Here is a 16,451-nt window from a genome sequence, read left to right as displayed (position 1 = left end):
GCAATGACACAGGCTGCTGCTGGCACGGACACGTCCCTTGTTCAACTGGAGGGGGTTTCGCGATGTACAGTCGCGATCGCTGGAGCCTCGACCGGCGGGCCTTTCAAGCTGCATAGCGGCGGATCTCGGAACTGCGAAGATTGAGATTGCGCGGCCTTCTTCCCTTCGTAGGCTCTTCAAGGCTACAACCGTCACACCCATGACTAACTCGCCACCGTGTTCTTGTGTTTGTTTCCCCCGCACGATAACTTTCCAATTGATTGCGTCCACTCCCAGAGTAACATAAGAATACTACACGTGCAGTGTCAACGCTACCTGCTTGTTGACGCGTAAAAAAACAACAACGAAAGCTGCCACTTTCTAGAAGGGAATGACAGCTGCTCAAGAAACGGCGAAACAACAGAGGGAAGCTACTCCAATGTTTCCCTCGCCACGGAACGTGGTGACGTAACGTGGCGCTGCGGCTTGTTTTGGTCGCAGCTCGAGCGATATTGGATCTTGTAGGAGTTGGTTGCAGGAGCTGGGGGACGTTGAGGCAGACTTGGGAGAAACTCGAGGGTTTATTTACATTATTTGCAGTGATAATGCAAAGTAAGGAACAGTCATAAAGGGATCGACGGCCAGCTGCAAATCGGATGCTGCGGCCCGTGGCAAGAAGAGGAATTTCCCTCTCCTCGATTTGTCGCTCTTTTAACCCCTTCGGTCTCTCGGGGTCACGTCACTTTCGGCCAATCGTTGAGCCACCTAAGGTGTCATTTTCCTCCCATGGTATTGGCCCGTGCAAGTGTCGTCATATTCGGCCAATGGGGACGCTCCAAAGGCTCAATTGTCCGATGGTGGGCTTGATTCCGGCGTTGCCTCCTCGCCTGGAAGCGCTCAGCTAGAGGAGACGGGTTGTTCCCGAACGACCTTTCAGAGCTGCAAAACCGCTTTGCTCGGGACCAGCGCTCAACTACCTGGAACCGTGCCCGCCTGCCGTTGCACTTTCGGGAATAGTCAAGCAGGGAGAGAGACGATAGCTCGACATGCGGCGCATGAGGTGGGGGTCGCCAACCTGTCCGACGGGTCCGGTAACGTGGTTGATGCTTCCCGGCGCACCGTAATTGGAATGCGACTGCGTTTTGATGTGGTGGGGAAACTTGAGTGATACGAGGAAAAGGGTACGTATATAACAGTGATCACCTTCAAATTGATCGCGACTGTACGAGTTTGGCACGAGTTCGCCCGTCGATCAAAACCATAGGTCTCACCCCGCGCGACGCTTGTAACTTGTGCGCGCAGCCACCACGGTTGGGCTCCGCCCAACTTATTTTTCGGCAACAGTGACGAGGTGCTCAGCTGAGAGGCATCAACAATCTTGACCACCGAAATAAAACACGCGCAAAGCACTGTCATCGGTGATTTCCTCAGCACCAGTATCAAAACAAAGCGTCGACTTCGGCTGGCTTATGCATATGTCTTCGCAGGCTGTGATGGCCTGACAATATGGTTTCATTGCCGCCATTATGGCAGGCGTAGCACACAGCAAATATTTATCGACATGTCACTGTAGCTGCTTCCAAGGCGTCGATGCGACATGGTGGACAACGATTCTGAGGATTGCGTAGTGTACTCAAATGACAACGTATCGCAGCTGTCATTTGAGATGGCTGCTCTGTCATCGGTGATGTATCGGAGCCGCAGTGTCACAAACACAATCAGCGTCGAGAAACGCTCCCTTTTATACACTCAGTGCGATGTCATTTCTTCATCACAAGCACGACGCACTAAACAGTTGAAACACCTTCCTGTGTTCGAAGTCTAATTTCCGAACTGCACACAAGAGCCCTCACCCTCAAAAATGCGATTGCTGCGCTCTCGTTACGGTATCAATCTGCGATCGCTATAAGCTCAGCAGCAGAGGCAAATGGCAAGTGCATTGGAGTGAACAAGACACTCAAATTCTGCGGATATGCGCGTGGAGGCGCCTTCACTGGGCAAGCGATGACAAGTGATGAACTGTGTCACTGGGCAGCACGCTGTTCTTCGCAATGCATCGCGGCGGCTTCGAGCACGCATATAAACTGGAACATTTTGACTGTACTGCGTCACTACTAACCCTCGAATACCGTGCCGCCATTTTGCAGCGCCAGCCGTTGCTACCGTCTCTATGGCTAGTTTGTCATTTTTAGTTGATCAAGCGGCGGCCTTAAGGTGGTGGTCCCACTCCGGCGGCACGAGCTCCCCGTTTTCAGTATCTTCTACTTAGGATATAAAGTTGTGGTATATACCATAAGAAGCCTAATTCTTGTAAATTCCAACTATATATAGTATAAGGAAATTGATTAATGTGATTTAGAAATAAATGTTCAAGAACAAGCATGAGATACATGGTTTTTGCGAACTGTGTCTCAGTTGTGACCATATTTAGAAGAAACTACCGCACTTACTGCATTGCGGCTTCCTCTGTAGCTTTAGGACATATTTATCTAGTTCCTAGAGGTAGCAAATTAATTTTGAATTTTTACTTTTTGGGTAATTTGCTTTTGAAAATTGCCAAATATCGCAATCTTCTGTTGTAAACAGCCTGGCAACTTCATGCTCAAGGAAGCAAAATTTTGGATAAACTAGAGTTCAAGGAATTTACATTTAGGACGCAAAATTTCGTTCATGTACCTTTATTAGTTTTAAACCGCAGCTTCGTAGCTTTAGTACCTTCCCGCAAAAATCGGCAAAAATAAAACCAGAATTCCAAATATTGCTTAATTTCGGCCGCATTATTAGGAAAACTAATAAAGTTACATGAATGAAATTTTGCGTCCTAAATGTAAATTTCATGAACTCTACCTTATCCAAAAGTTAGCTTCCTTGAACATGTAGTTGTGGGGCTGTTTACAACAGAAGATTACGATATTTGGCAATTTTCAAAAGCAAATTATCCAAAAAGTAAAAATTAATAATTTTTTGCTATGTCTAGGAACTAGATAAATATGTCCTAAAGCTACAGAGCAAGCCGCAATGCAGTAAGTGCGGTAGTTTCTTCTAAATATGGTCACAACTGAGACACAGTTCGCAAAAACCATGTATTTCACGCTTGTTCTTAAACATTTATTTCTAAATCAAATCAATAAATTTCTTGATATTATATATAGTTGGAATCTACAAGAATTAAGCTTTTTATGGTTTATACGACAACTTCATATCCTAAGTAGAAGAGCCGCCACGGATGCTCCAAAAGTACTGAAAACGGGGGGCTCGTGCCGCCGGAGTGGGACCGCCACCTTAATAGCCTCAGTGAAGCGCTTGCGGTGAACAGCCATACCGCGGCGCTGCGTTGCCATTCTCCTGACGGACAGGTAATGGTCAGGTCATTGTCATGACTGACTTTATCTAGAATAGAACTGCAGCGCCCTTCGCAACTGCTCACCGTATGAACTCACTCGTGCGTGCGACCCTCTAGATTGTATCCGCTTGTGAGCATTCGCCTCACACTCGCCACTCGCAGCTAAAAGTGCAAACTTTAATCATTCTCTCGATCTCCGCTTGTCCTCAGAAACACTTAGCATTAAAAACGAAAAACAGATGCTTAGGGAAAGAAAATGTTTGTTATTTTATTTGTTGTTTTTTATGTAGTCGATTCAGGGAAAGTGTAGGCGCATGAATGCGCCACATGTACCCTGTTCGCATTCGATGGAGGATAGAAAGATAATGCCGAAAGAGGAAGAACGCCCTTGACGAAAACAGATTAACACCGAGACAATCACGGTACTGCTAAGTTCCGATAATACGTTGATAACAATGCGCGGCGCTGGCGCGTTTCATTGCGCAGCCTTGTGTGCTTGAAACGCGGAAGCACTATGCCGTGCAGGGTGAGCTCCTGTTGTCATACAAGGCTTTCTGCTGAATTTCTTTTACCTGCTGTTTTTGTGCGTTTCATTCTATCTCGGTTCGCTGACTGTCATCGAGCAAACTCGGGCAAAACTCGTGCGAACGAGAAACTCGGCGCATCTGGCATAGCACCCCATGACATGTCTGAGGCGCAGGGGAAGATACCTGACCTGTGGGCCGAGCCAACTGCGGCCAGCGAAAAGCGATGTGTGCCACAGCGGGCTGCATGTGTGTTAAGTGCATCTGGGTCCATTCCATACTATTATGTGAGTTGTCTAGCTCTGGTGTCGTGATTTGCTCGGTGATAAAAGGTTTGCGTCTTTCCGTATAGGCGCGGTGTAGAGTTCCGTTCGGATATTGGTGGAAAGAGGCACGAGTTCATTTTCGCTGTATTGCTGGCGCATTTGATACCCTAAGCCATGTACGACCTCCCTACCAGAGGGCGTGAAGCTGAGTCTTTCTCGTTGCGAGATGAGGACCACGGCCCTGAGATCCTCAAAGGTGTTGTAGATCCCAAAGGCTATATCCGTGGGTGTTCCTGTTGGTAGTCCGAAAGCAGCCTTGTAAGCGAGCACTCGCTTTCACAACGCTGGGGAGTTGAAGTGCGCCGTCAGCGAGAAGCGAACGGTTCGTGCTGGCTCTAGTTTCACCGCGAGAAACCCTTTCGTAGCCAAATAAATGAAAGCAGTCTTGCAATTACTGGGAACCTCGAGCGCTCTTAAGGTTCTTAGTCTGACAGACCAACTAGTCCGAATGTTTGTCTAGATAAAGTCTTGAAAGAGTACTGCAGACGTCTCGAGATTGGGAAATTTACCAGATAGAACCGGGTAGACCTTGCGTGCTATGTACATACCGGTGAAGAGTGCCCTGAAGTATTAGAGTACATTTGGTAGAGACTCAGCGTGCCGCTGGTGCAGAGGCCAGACCCCATTATCAGGACTTCAAGCGGCTTTCTGTAGAGTCGAGTGATGTTGGTCCGGAATCCACGCGCCACATTTCCGGCTTTCAAACGTTGGCGGGGACATGAACTGCTTTGCATTACCTCCCCCCCCCCCCCCCTCTTCTAAGGGTGTAGCGAAGGAGAGGCAAGTGCGCCTGTTGTAGATAGGCCTATGGCAAGGTATAAAAGCAAGGGGAAGCATACGAATACGAAGTCTAAATAGTATGTCACTTCCGCAAAGTGATAATTGCGGCGGTTATTTGAGTTTCTGTATGAAAAACATCAATTTTTTGGGAGCGTTTCTTGAAGCACTCACTCGTATTTCAAGCGTAACAATTTTATCAGAGGCTACCGTATGTTTGCGTTATCTTAAACAATTTTCTTACGCGGCTCATAATTTTCTTTCACTTGGGCATTAAACTACCTTCCCCAGAGTTCAATATGAATGCACGTTACGGTGAAGAGCGGCCTAATAGGGGGAGAGTCGTCGTGCCCGGTATTTCAGAATTTGTTTTGTACCAAAAGAAGGAAGCCTTCCAGTGGAAATTTATGTACTTGCCTCTTCTTTTAATAGAGCGGTGAGTCATTCGTTCCATTTTGTTTTCAGCAGAGCATATGTTATAAATGCTGAAGCAAAGCACACACAAAAAATATATAGCTAGCCGTTCTGAGCCTGGTCTCGTTAACGGAATTCAGAACAAGGTATTAAAACCACTGCTTTGCAAACGTACGTCAGATAGGTTGAAAAATATATATTCACTTCTGTTTACTTCTGTCTGAATAGCAGTCTTCTATGCTCATCTAAAGCTGCAGCAAAGAGCTAAATGCAGGTGCAACGGTGCTTCGAATAAGGTGCTTTCCACTGGCACTGCTGCAATTCTACGGCTGCCACAGTAAGCTGAAATGTATTAGCATTTCGCCTGCACTATGGCTTTGATATGATAGTTTTATGAAGTATTTCTTTTGTATGCAGAGTTTCACCGGGGCCGATAAAACATAGAGGTAACATTTTCTGCATAAAATATTTTGTGTTTAACATTTTATTTCAATTCCTTTTCAAATACTATACAGCAAGAAAATATCAATGGCAATCATAATGAAAGGTTACGTAATAAATGTTAAGCAAATTGCTTTTATGAACAGAAACAGATATGCCGTTAAATTAAACATGTCTCATGTTTTCGATAACCGATGTGAGGTATAAAAAATTGTTTGAGACTATGTCAGCCACTGTTCTGAGGGATTATTCCACCTATATTTAGCCTCTCGTCAACGATCAGTGCGGCTCCACAAATTCGTGAAGCAGAGTGTTGATGGTATTTAAAAAAATTAACATACCTATAAAGTGTTCTCTGTGGTATGAAGCGTGTTTGAGCAGGCAACTTTGATGAATCGCCATCTTCCTGCGGTACAGTTTCAACCCAATTGGATCCACGTAGCTACCGTGCTGCAAACAATGACAAGGATATGGAACAGGGGAATCTTTCTGGACGTTTGCAGTACGGTAACTAATCGGGCTGAGTCATATAGATACCCTAATTAGCTGCATTTTGCTATTTTATTTGGCTATCTAGACATTTTGCGCAAAGAAAAAATCATGTTGTAACAGTAAGTTTCACAATAAACATTTCCGTATCATTACCAGATAATTTAGGTACAAATGCAGCTCAATAACATGAAATTGTGTAGCACGGGATGCTGGATTCACACAACGGGAGGTGTCACCGATTGAGTCCACAGACAGCCATAACGTGGCACAGCTGCAACGAACCTCGGCGCTAGCAGATTGTCTGCGGCGTTCTTGTGTGCACCGTGATTCGGTAGCATTGAGCTGCATACTGTTCATCCGCGGACTGAATTGGCAATCCGACCCGTCGTGTGAAACCCTGAAAACGGCAATGTATCTCTAGTGCCAAACTGCGATTTTTTAAGGCGCTTGATCCTAAACAGTTTGTTTAGCAAGGAAGTCCCAATTGCTTTGCATGTCGGAAATCAAGTAACACAATCGCGTAGTTGGAACAACCATCTTCTAAGCTCTGCTGAGCCGTCATTGCTGTTTTAAATAACCGGCGCAAACATTGAACGAGGTCGTTTGGTGCAGGGTTGTAAAAAGTCTTACAAGTGAGCACGTAGTATCGGAAATAAAAGGGCAGTCCCCTACTGCGATTGGCATTCGCCTGCACTGAATAGATAGAAAATCCTCTGCAACTCTCTGTGCCGTTGCCTCATGCATCGCGAATGCTTCGTGCGACCTGCCGTGTTATTGTGTACCTTCTCAAATTCCCCCTTATTGCCAAACTTGCCATTTCGTTAGCTGTGATTGGCTCAGAGTGTTGTTACGGCCTTTCTGATTGGTTGAAAAGGCCGTTACTGCCTATTTTGAAAACGTGGTGGAATTAAAGTGCGCTCAAAATACGGACACTGGTGTAACGGTCGGCACACAATAGCAAACTTTTGAAACAGCTGTTACGTGACAATGGTCTGACAATGTTCTTATATATACTATCATGGCGGACCTCCCGGAACACAAATCAGCCAGGTGGAGCCTTGGTTTGTCGATATAGCTGTATATTATGGCAGGCCTATCAAATTTCTAAAACAGTTGTCCGCGTCTGCGTTTACACAGAGCCAGACTGCGCTCGGTCAGACGGGTCTACGCCGAGTGTGTGCGTGGAGCCGTTTTCTCTAATACTTCATCTTTCATTGTTTTTGCACTCTGTTTTTCATTCGGACGTGGCTCGAATGATGAATTCTGCGATTACCGCCGGGATCGGTCATTTCATGCAACACCTCAAATGCATTGAATAGAAAAATATGTAAAATAACGATAGAATTTGTGGGCCCTGGGTGGTCAAACAGGTGTGTGGTATCAGAAACAGCGGCCTCAAAAGAGGAGGTCGAGCACAGTGGAACGGAGAGCTATGGAAAATGTGGCACGACAGGGTGGCGCTGTGGTCGTAGATAGGCGTATGTTCTAGGCACAAGAAAGAAAAAATCCTTAGGTGTGCTAGCACTGAAGATGATGTTTGGGTCACCACAAACGACGGAAAAATGGGGTCAGCAAGGCATTTCGTGGAATGTACGCCGGTATAAGTCGGAATTGATGTGGTTCTTGACGTAATGAGCGTCTGTAATAATTTTCACAATAAAGACGAGACCACGGTGCTCTCTTTGGGAGTGCTTGTTGATAAAGAACAAATGGTGCGCATGATATATATACATGCTTTTAAACAATAATATATCACGACTTTTTTGAAAGTTTCTAAAGCACTTCAAGGCGATGTAGGTAACAGCTTTTCTCGTATGACGCTGCTCTTTTGACGTTGAGCTAAAGTAAGTAAAATAATGGAATCATTGTTTAAAACTGCAGTCTCATTATCAGGCAGAACGTAGTGGGTGAATGTGTAATATTTGCCACGTGCTTGTGCCACTTGCTCCCAGAAGAAGACGAGGACAGTCTTGTTCACGAGCTAGCGCCTTGGTCTTTTGTCGGTGCTGCGCTGCCCCTTTGGCGACTCGGACTTACCTTAATGGCCTCTTTTAGAAGTCGCCTGTTCATTAAACGTGACATTTTTCTGGTGGAGGTGCTGGGTATTCCGACCCATGCAACAGACCCCTCCTAGCAGCAGTAACGCTAGATCGCTACCGGAGCTCACGCCAGTACATCGCACCAGCCGGAGAATCCAGGGATTGGCCCCTGAGTTTGAGCCGCTACCTGAGAGGACGACAACGTCGGCAGGTATGGATGCTACGTCCGCTACAACCTCGACTAACTCTGCGCCGGCTACTCCGGTACCTCCGGTACTTCCTCATTACACGCTGCAAAAATCGCGTGTGCCAAGTCCCTTACAGGGCGACCTTCTAGAAGACGTGGAAGACTGGCTGGCGGACTTAGAGCGCGTAGCAGAGTTCAACGGATGGGCCGACGAAGCGAAGCTCAAAAACGTTCATTTCTGTCTTTTGGATGGTGCTCGCACGTCGATCCAGAACCGCGAAGGCGTCCTGACAACATGGCGTGAGTTCTGCCGCAGGCTCTTGGACACCTACGCCAGCTCCGATCGCCGAGAACGAGCAGAATGGGCCCTCCAGTCTACCATTCAGAAACCCAACGAGAGTGTGGCTATGTACGTGGAAGGCATGGTGCGTCTCTTCGTGAGAGCTGACCCTACCATGTCGGAAGACAAGAAGCTGCGTCACTTGATGCGCGGAGTGAAAGAGCAGCTTTTTGGTGGACTCGTTCGTAGTCCGCCCAAAACGCTTGTGGTTTCTCACTGACGCCGTCGTCATGGAGAAGGCCATGCAGCAGCACTCGCACCAATACGATCGGCAAGTGAATCTCTCCTCTGCTACCAGTGGTCTAGGAGCTCTCACGACCGACGTCGAGTCGCTTCGCGAGATTATCCGAGAAGTAGTCCGCGACGAGCTGCGACAGCTGCATCAGACGCAGCAGCCTTCAGCCAACTTCATCGCTAGCGTCGTGCGTGACGAAGTGCAGCATGTGCTCGGCGCACCACGTAACGAAGCAGCACTTCAGGCCGCTCCACCAGTTGAGGCCTTCACAACATCAAGTGAACCTCGACGCGCAACCTAGGCTGACGTTTTAAGATGCACCGCTCCGTCGCCGGTGACACCTCGTACCATGAGCGACTACCAGCGTGCGACTTATGCCGACGCATTCGGGCCCCCTATCCCTGCACCAGTGCCCCTACCTGCCGTCACCCCGTATGCGACGCTTCAGTCAGCGCAGGCGGTTCTTTATTTTGGACAGGCTCGGCCATCCGCGCTCTGTTACCACTGTGGTGAGGCGGGACATCTATACCGAGAGTGCCAGTACCGCCGCCTTGGACTCCAGGGGTTTCCTGTCAATTCACCCCGACCCCGTTTCGGACAACGGCCACCCGAGATTGAAGATTTTCTCGCCCGACAGCACGCGCCACCGTCATCAAGGCGCCAGTCGCGATCGCCGTCACCACGACCATCCTATTAGGGAGGTGCAAGGCGGATGTCGCAAGCATCTCCGAGTCCTCGCCTGGAAAGCTGACGTCAGCGACCTGGCTGGCTGGCTGGATGGCTGGCTGGCTGGCTACCTGTCGAGGCGAGGCCGCTGATACTGGACGTGCCGAAGACATCCAATCGAAGCGACCTCAGACCGACGGAGACTTGACGACACCAGTATCTCAGGCTGGAGAATTTTCCATGAACATACCTGTGCTGATCGACGGTCGAAATGTTACTGCCTTAATCGACACTGGCGCTGACTATTGGATTATCAGCGGAAAACTGTCAAGCCGTTTAAAGAAAGTCATTACGCCGTGGACAGGGACGCACGTACGGACAGCTGGCGGACATGTCATCTAACCGCTTGGAGTGTTCACTTCTCGGGTGCAGATTCAAAATTCTACGTTTCCGAACAGCTCCCTTGTTCTCCGAGAATGCTCCCGTGAATAATACTAGGCATAGACTTTCTTCGAGAGTGTGGCGACATCATCGACCTCCGCCGACGCTGTATCTCTTTCTCTATAAAGAAAGCGACGACACGAGATGCCAGCCACCGCACAGCCGCTCTTCGAATTTCCGACGACAGCGTCACGATACCACCTCATGCTAGTGTCATGATTCCGGTAACGTCCGAGGGCATACGTGAAGGCGAAGTCCTCGCAGAGTGTAACGTCTCCCTTCTACTTACCCTCGGAATTAGCGTGACTCGAGGAATAATTGACGTTAGGGATGGCCAAGATGACGTCTTGATCACCAATTTCACAAATGAGCACCGACACCTCTTCCGGGGCACTGCCGTCGCTTACGCTGAAGCCTGGGAGGACGTCATTAAGTGTTTCGCTTGTGGAGAAAGCGACAGCGATGAATAATGCGTCCCAGATATCGACATCAATAATGAGCTGTCGGAGGACAATAAGGCGGCACTGCGGGGACTGTTGCGTGAATTCAAGGACTGCTTTGCTAGATCGTCGAAAGTCAGTCAGACACCAATCACGCAGCATAGGATAATTACGAGGATGCACGTCCTATTCACGAGCAGCCATATGGTGTCTGGCAGAAAGAACGAGAAGCAATTCTACGACAAGTCAAGGAAATGATTGACGATGGCGTCATCCAGCCTTCAAACAGTCCGTGGTTGTCGCCGGTTGCCCTGGTAAAGAAGAAGGACGGCACTCTCCGCTTCTGTGTTGATTACAGAAAACTCAACAACGTCACAAAGAAGTACGTTTATCCGTTGCCGCGCATAGATGACTCTCTTGACCGGCTAAGGCGAGCCAAGTATTTTTCCTCCCTTGACTTGAAAAGTGGGTACTGGCAAATTGAGGTAGACGAGCGTGACCGGGAGAAAACAGCCTTTGTCACTCCGGATGAACTTTACGAGTTCCGAGTACTTCCGTTCGGGTTGTGCTCTGCTCCGGCAACCTTCCAACGGATGATGGACACGGTGCTCGCTGACATAAAATGGCAAACCTGCCTCGTCTACCTTGATGATGTGGTCGTATTTTCAGGCAGCTTCTCCGGACATCTTAAGCGACTGCGGCAAGTGCTCGAGGCAATCCGATCGGCTAACCTCACGTTAAAGCCTCAGAAATGTCACTTCGGTTATGAAGAATTGAAGTTTCTTGGGCATGTCGTGAGCGCGGAAGGCGTCCGTCCCGATCCCGAGAAAACTGCCGGTGTAACTGCTTTTACGACTCCTACAGACAAGAAAAGCGTACGACGCTTCCTAGGATTGTGCGCATACTACCGGTGCTTTATACGCAATTTCTTTAAATTGTTGCACCACTTACTCGTCTCACTAGAGACGACACGCCGTTCATCTGGAGCTCTGAACAAGAAGCAGCTTTCGCCGAGCTTCGACATCGTCTGGCATCGCCCCCGGTTCTTGGATATTTCGACGAGGACGCCGAAACAGAAATTCATACCGACGCCAGTAACGTCGGTCTGGGTGCGGTGCTCGTACAGCGGCAGGAGAACGACGAAAGGGTCATAGCTTACGCCAGTCGCACCCTATCACGACCCGAGTCCAATTACACTACCACGGAGAAAGAGTGTCTTGCCGTCGTATGGGCACTTGCCAAGCTTTCGACCTTACATCTATGGCCGCCCATTCAAGGTCGTGACGAATCATCACTCCTTATGCTGGCTGGCAAACCTAAGAAACCCTTCTGGACGACTGGCACGGTGGAGCCTGCGCCTGCGGGAATACGACTTGACCATCGTGTACAAGTCAGGCCGCCCACACGACGATGCCGACACATTGTCGCGCGCACCTGTTGAATCTGCCAATCAACACATCGAAGACGACAGCGCTTTCCTCGGCGCCATAAGCGGGGCAGACGTATCGACACGGCAGCGAGCAGACTGTGAATTGCTACCAATAATTGAACATCTAGAAGGCCGCAACGTTACTCTGCCCCCGCAAATTGCTCGACGGTTTGTCGTCGTTTTGTTTACGACAGGGTGTCCTATACAAGAAGAATTCTGCTGCCAGCAACAACACCTATCTTTTGGTCCTACCCGCCGAGCTTCGTGACGAAATCCTGTTCGCATGCCACGACGAGCCTGCTTCTGGCCCCTTGGCTTTCACGCGAACCCTTGCCAGGGTACGAAAATCGTACTACTGGCCGAAACTCGACACTTTTGTTAAACGATACGTCCAAGCCTGCCGTGAATGCCAACGCCGAAAGTCGCCGAATGTGAAGCCTGCGGGATTGCTGAATCCTATCAAGCCGCCTCGAGGGCCCTTCGATCAAGTCGGCATGGACCTCTTGGGCCCGTTTCCATGGTCTACTTCCGGAAACAAGTGGATAATCATTGCCACGGACTATTAAACCCGCTATGCTGAAACAAAGGCTCTTCCTAAAGGCACAGCTTCTGAGGTTGCACAGTTTTTCGTACAAAACATTGTACTACGTCATGGCGCCCCATCCTGTGTAATCACAGATCGAGGAGCGGCGTTTACGGCAAGGCTGCTTGAAGAAGTTTTTCAGCTGAGTTACACCACGCACCGAAAGACGACTGCCTATCACCCTCGAGCAAATGGCTTGACTGAAAGGCTTAACAAAACAATGACCGACATGCTGTCGATGTACATAGACGCGAAGCATAAGACGTGGGACGAGGTACTACCGTACGTCACGTTTGCGTACAACACCGCTACGCAAGAGACCACACACTTCACGCCGTTTGCTCTTGTTTACGGTCGTGAAGTGCAGACGATGTTACCATTTCACAATTCTGAGAATCTTGATCAAGACACTGAGCATTTCGCTGCAGCGTGCCGAGGAAGCACGCCAACTGGCTCGCCTGAACATCAGGAAACAACAGTGTATTGACACGCGACACTACAACCTCCGCCACCGACATGTTGAGTACCAACCGGGTGACCAAGTGCTAGTTTGGACCCCCGTCCGCCGGAAAGGCCTTTAGGAAAAACTTCTCAGTCGGTACTTCGGCCCTTACAAAGTGCTTCGGCGAGTGAGTGACCTCAATTATGAAGTTCTTCCTGACAGCACCCAGCCAGCACGACGCCGAAAACCTCAGCCCGAGATTGTGCACGTAGTGCGGTTAAAACCATATCAAACTCCATAATAGTCGTGGTTTCCGGACCATTACGTTTCTCCTGGGACAAGTCTTTCTGCCCGTCCATGTTTTGTTTAGCATCGAGTCGATGCTCTTCGGGGAGGAGGGATAATGCCACGCGCTTGTGCCACTTGCTCCTAGAAGAAGACGAGGACAGTGTTGTTCACGAGCTAGCGCCTTGGTCTTTTGTCGGTGCTGCGCTGGCCCTTTGGCGACTCGGACCACGGTGTAAAAAGGAAGGTGATCCGACGGCGGCGCGAGGCGCGGCCACTTAGTGTGACTCTACGCACGCCACTGCCGCAAAGGGCAGCACCTGTTCTGGGGGGCCACTTTTCGTTCGCTTTGCTGGCGCTTTTATGGGCACGCGCGGCAGAAGTGCTTTATTTAGATGAATATATGTCGTTCGCCTGCTTAAAACGACTCTACTTGGTTGGAAAAACATCTCTTTATATTTCTGCCGACATTCCGATTGACTCCGACGCGGGGAGCAGCGGTAAGCGCAGCGCGCCGTCTGCTCGAGCAGACGACGCGTCTCTCTCGTGTTCGAAATGACGGTATTTTGACTGTAAGTGGCATGACACCTTCTACCTGCTCATGAATTGGCGTCTAAATAATGAAAAATTGCATATCTTTGGGTATTGGTGTTTAAATGCTGACGGAGGTCGTAAATTATTCACTGTTGTGCCGCTTCTCCAAGGCCTCCTGAACACGTGCTGGCCCTAGCGGCGGCGCTCACTTCCGGTCACACGAAGTGGCCGCTCTCTCGCCCCAGCGCGGGCGCGCCGTCGGAGCACCTATCTTCTTACACCGTGACTCGGACTTACCTTAACGGCGTCTTTTAGAAGTCGCCTGTTCATTAAACGTGACAATATTTTGGGCCACCTCGGTTTCATTATTGGACAAATACATTTATTAGTCTGCCTGAAAAGGCTACCAAATATATTCTTAAATGAAACACTGGCACTGATACTACTATGTATTTTCATGTGATAAAGTGTGTATACGTCTGTGCCTACGTATGTTAGCCTGCCTCTACGTCAGTCGGCACTAATTTTAAAAGGCAGATAACATTAAAATGCTTACTGATACTAGTATTTCCTGCTGGTTGTCACTATTTTACTATGCTAGCAATACAGTGCTTGAAATTGGCTTTGCCTTGTCCATCTATCATTATGTTACGCTGACGACGAGAAAACCATTTTTGTCGTCATCACGCCCACCTCACCATTTCCAGCTTCACCACCTTCCAACGGTGAAGAAAAAAAAACGCTACATTGGTGACTTGAACCCATGATACTGGACTGACTGACTGAAAACATTTATTTACAGAAGTTTTTTTTCTACAGGGAGGGTGGGGAGCGGTCCTTAAGGGCCGCCCCGTACAAAACACTAGGTGGGCTCCCCTTCACGGGAGCCCATTGGCGTCGACCGCGGCCCGGGACCGCTCGACCAAGGCTCGTTGGGCCATCAGGTCAAAGCAGCCGAGCAGGGCTGCCTCCGAATCCTCCCACGAAGGGTTGGGTAGAGGGGGTACGTTTGGGGTTTTTTGGCACGGCCACACCATGTGCAAACTGTCTGAGGAATTTTCCTCGCAGTGCGCCAGCACTTCTCCGTGCAAGCGGTGTCGAAGTGTTCTAGTATGGCCGGGCACAACAGAGTTCTGATATAGAGGCGAAGGGGGGGGGGGGGGGAGTATTTGCTCCTCCGCCTTCGTGAGGCCCATACAGGGCTTAGGAAAGGCGGAGTGGCCGGATTGATAGAACTGTAGTGACCTCCTTAAAGAGCAGTGTGCATTTGATGAACCAGGTGCCCCCACAACTCTACCTCGCATAAACAACACTGGACATTGAATGCAAGGTTTGCGCTGCACACAAACTGTGATCGTGGTGGCGCTTGTGCGTGTATTTAGAAGGCCGAAGTAATGCTGGAGTGGACTAGGATGACGATGTGCATCGCATAGATGTTGTGTCTACAACTTGGCGACATGTTGATGTGAGATTATTCGTGGTTATTCTCGTAAAAACAGTGTCGGTTGCGCAAAGGAGGCAAGCATAATAATGATGTGTATGAGCCTCAAGCATGGCAAATATCTACAATAGAGTATGCGCCATAAATCAGGTGGTTGCTGTAAAACAACTAAGAAATCCGGAACGGCGTCAATGCCAACAACGATGCTTTAAGGATAACACAACGTAGCTTACACTGTAGCACGCGGGACACAATGCCGCCTTGTTCTCAACTCCGCAAACTGCACGGGAAAAATTGCTCAAATATAAGTGGCAGTGCGTAATTTTGCTCGTGAAACTGTTTGTAGTAGAAGTTATGGCCTGAGTGCTATTATGACCTCAGTGCCCTTGGAGGTTTAAAAGCAAGACTCAAACACAACGGCATTACCCTCTCAGTGCTTATCAGCGGTTGTTTGGGAAACGCGCTGTGTTAACGTGTTGTGCTCGCATTGCCATACCTAAAGGTAGAGCGTGTTGGACATTTTACAGTTGTTACATTTGTAGTTGTAGTTGCTTGGATACTTAGCGTGTGGCTCGAAGCATCTCAAGGTCTTCTCAAATGCTGCACTGCTGAAACGTCCGCTAGGTAGGTGCTTGGGCGTTGTTGTACGGAAGTATCGACAGACAGTATGACTGTATTGCACTAAAATTATGGGGCTTTACGTGCCGAAACCACGATCTGATTGTGAGGCACGCTGTAGTGGGGGACTCCGGAATAATTTCGACCGAGCTGAGGTTCTTTAACGTGCACCTAAATCTAAGCTAGTACACGGGTGTTTTCGCATTTCGCCCCCATCGAAATACTGCCGCGGTGGTCAGGATTTGATCCCGCGACCCCTGTATTACACTAGTTCTCAAGAATTACTAAACTGACCAGAATGCAACGTAACCATATTACCATACAAATCAAACGAAATAAACGCCATGCAGCTTGATTACTGAATCAAGTATATCCAATCAACAAAATTTTAACCACGTTTAACAAAAATGTTATGCAGGTCCAACGCACATCGCAGGATCTTTGTGAAGTGAAGCGTTAGTGAAGTGGTTAATGA

At 48.8% G+C, this 16,451-nt stretch overlaps 1 protein-coding gene across 7 annotated transcripts in view; it reads left to right on the top strand.

The window, feature by feature from the left end:
- Positions 1–16,451, top strand: part of LOC119458466 (cytochrome P450 2C15-like) — a 419,645-nt gene that overhangs the window by 329,770 nt on the left and 73,424 nt on the right. Inside the window, exon 2 of one of the 7 annotated variants that reach the window (XM_049671226.1) lies at positions 14,737–14,861. The exons of 4 other annotated variants lie outside the window; for them this stretch is intronic. The gene's annotated coding sequence lies outside the window, so the exon portion shown is untranslated. Of the gene's footprint in view, positions 1–5,575; positions 5,701–14,736; positions 14,862–16,451 lie in introns of those variants that run through there. 2 more of the 7 variants (XM_049671224.1, XM_037720306.2) reach the window with 2 other exon arrangements.

The sequence above is a fragment of the Dermacentor silvarum genome, chromosome 7 (genome assembly GCF_013339745.2).
Source record: "Dermacentor silvarum isolate Dsil-2018 chromosome 7, BIME_Dsil_1.4, whole genome shotgun sequence".
Taxonomy (NCBI): domain Eukaryota; kingdom Metazoa; phylum Arthropoda; class Arachnida; order Ixodida; family Ixodidae; genus Dermacentor; species Dermacentor silvarum.
Note: the sequence above shows the minus strand (reverse complement) of the source record. Positions and strands in the feature narration are given on the sequence as shown.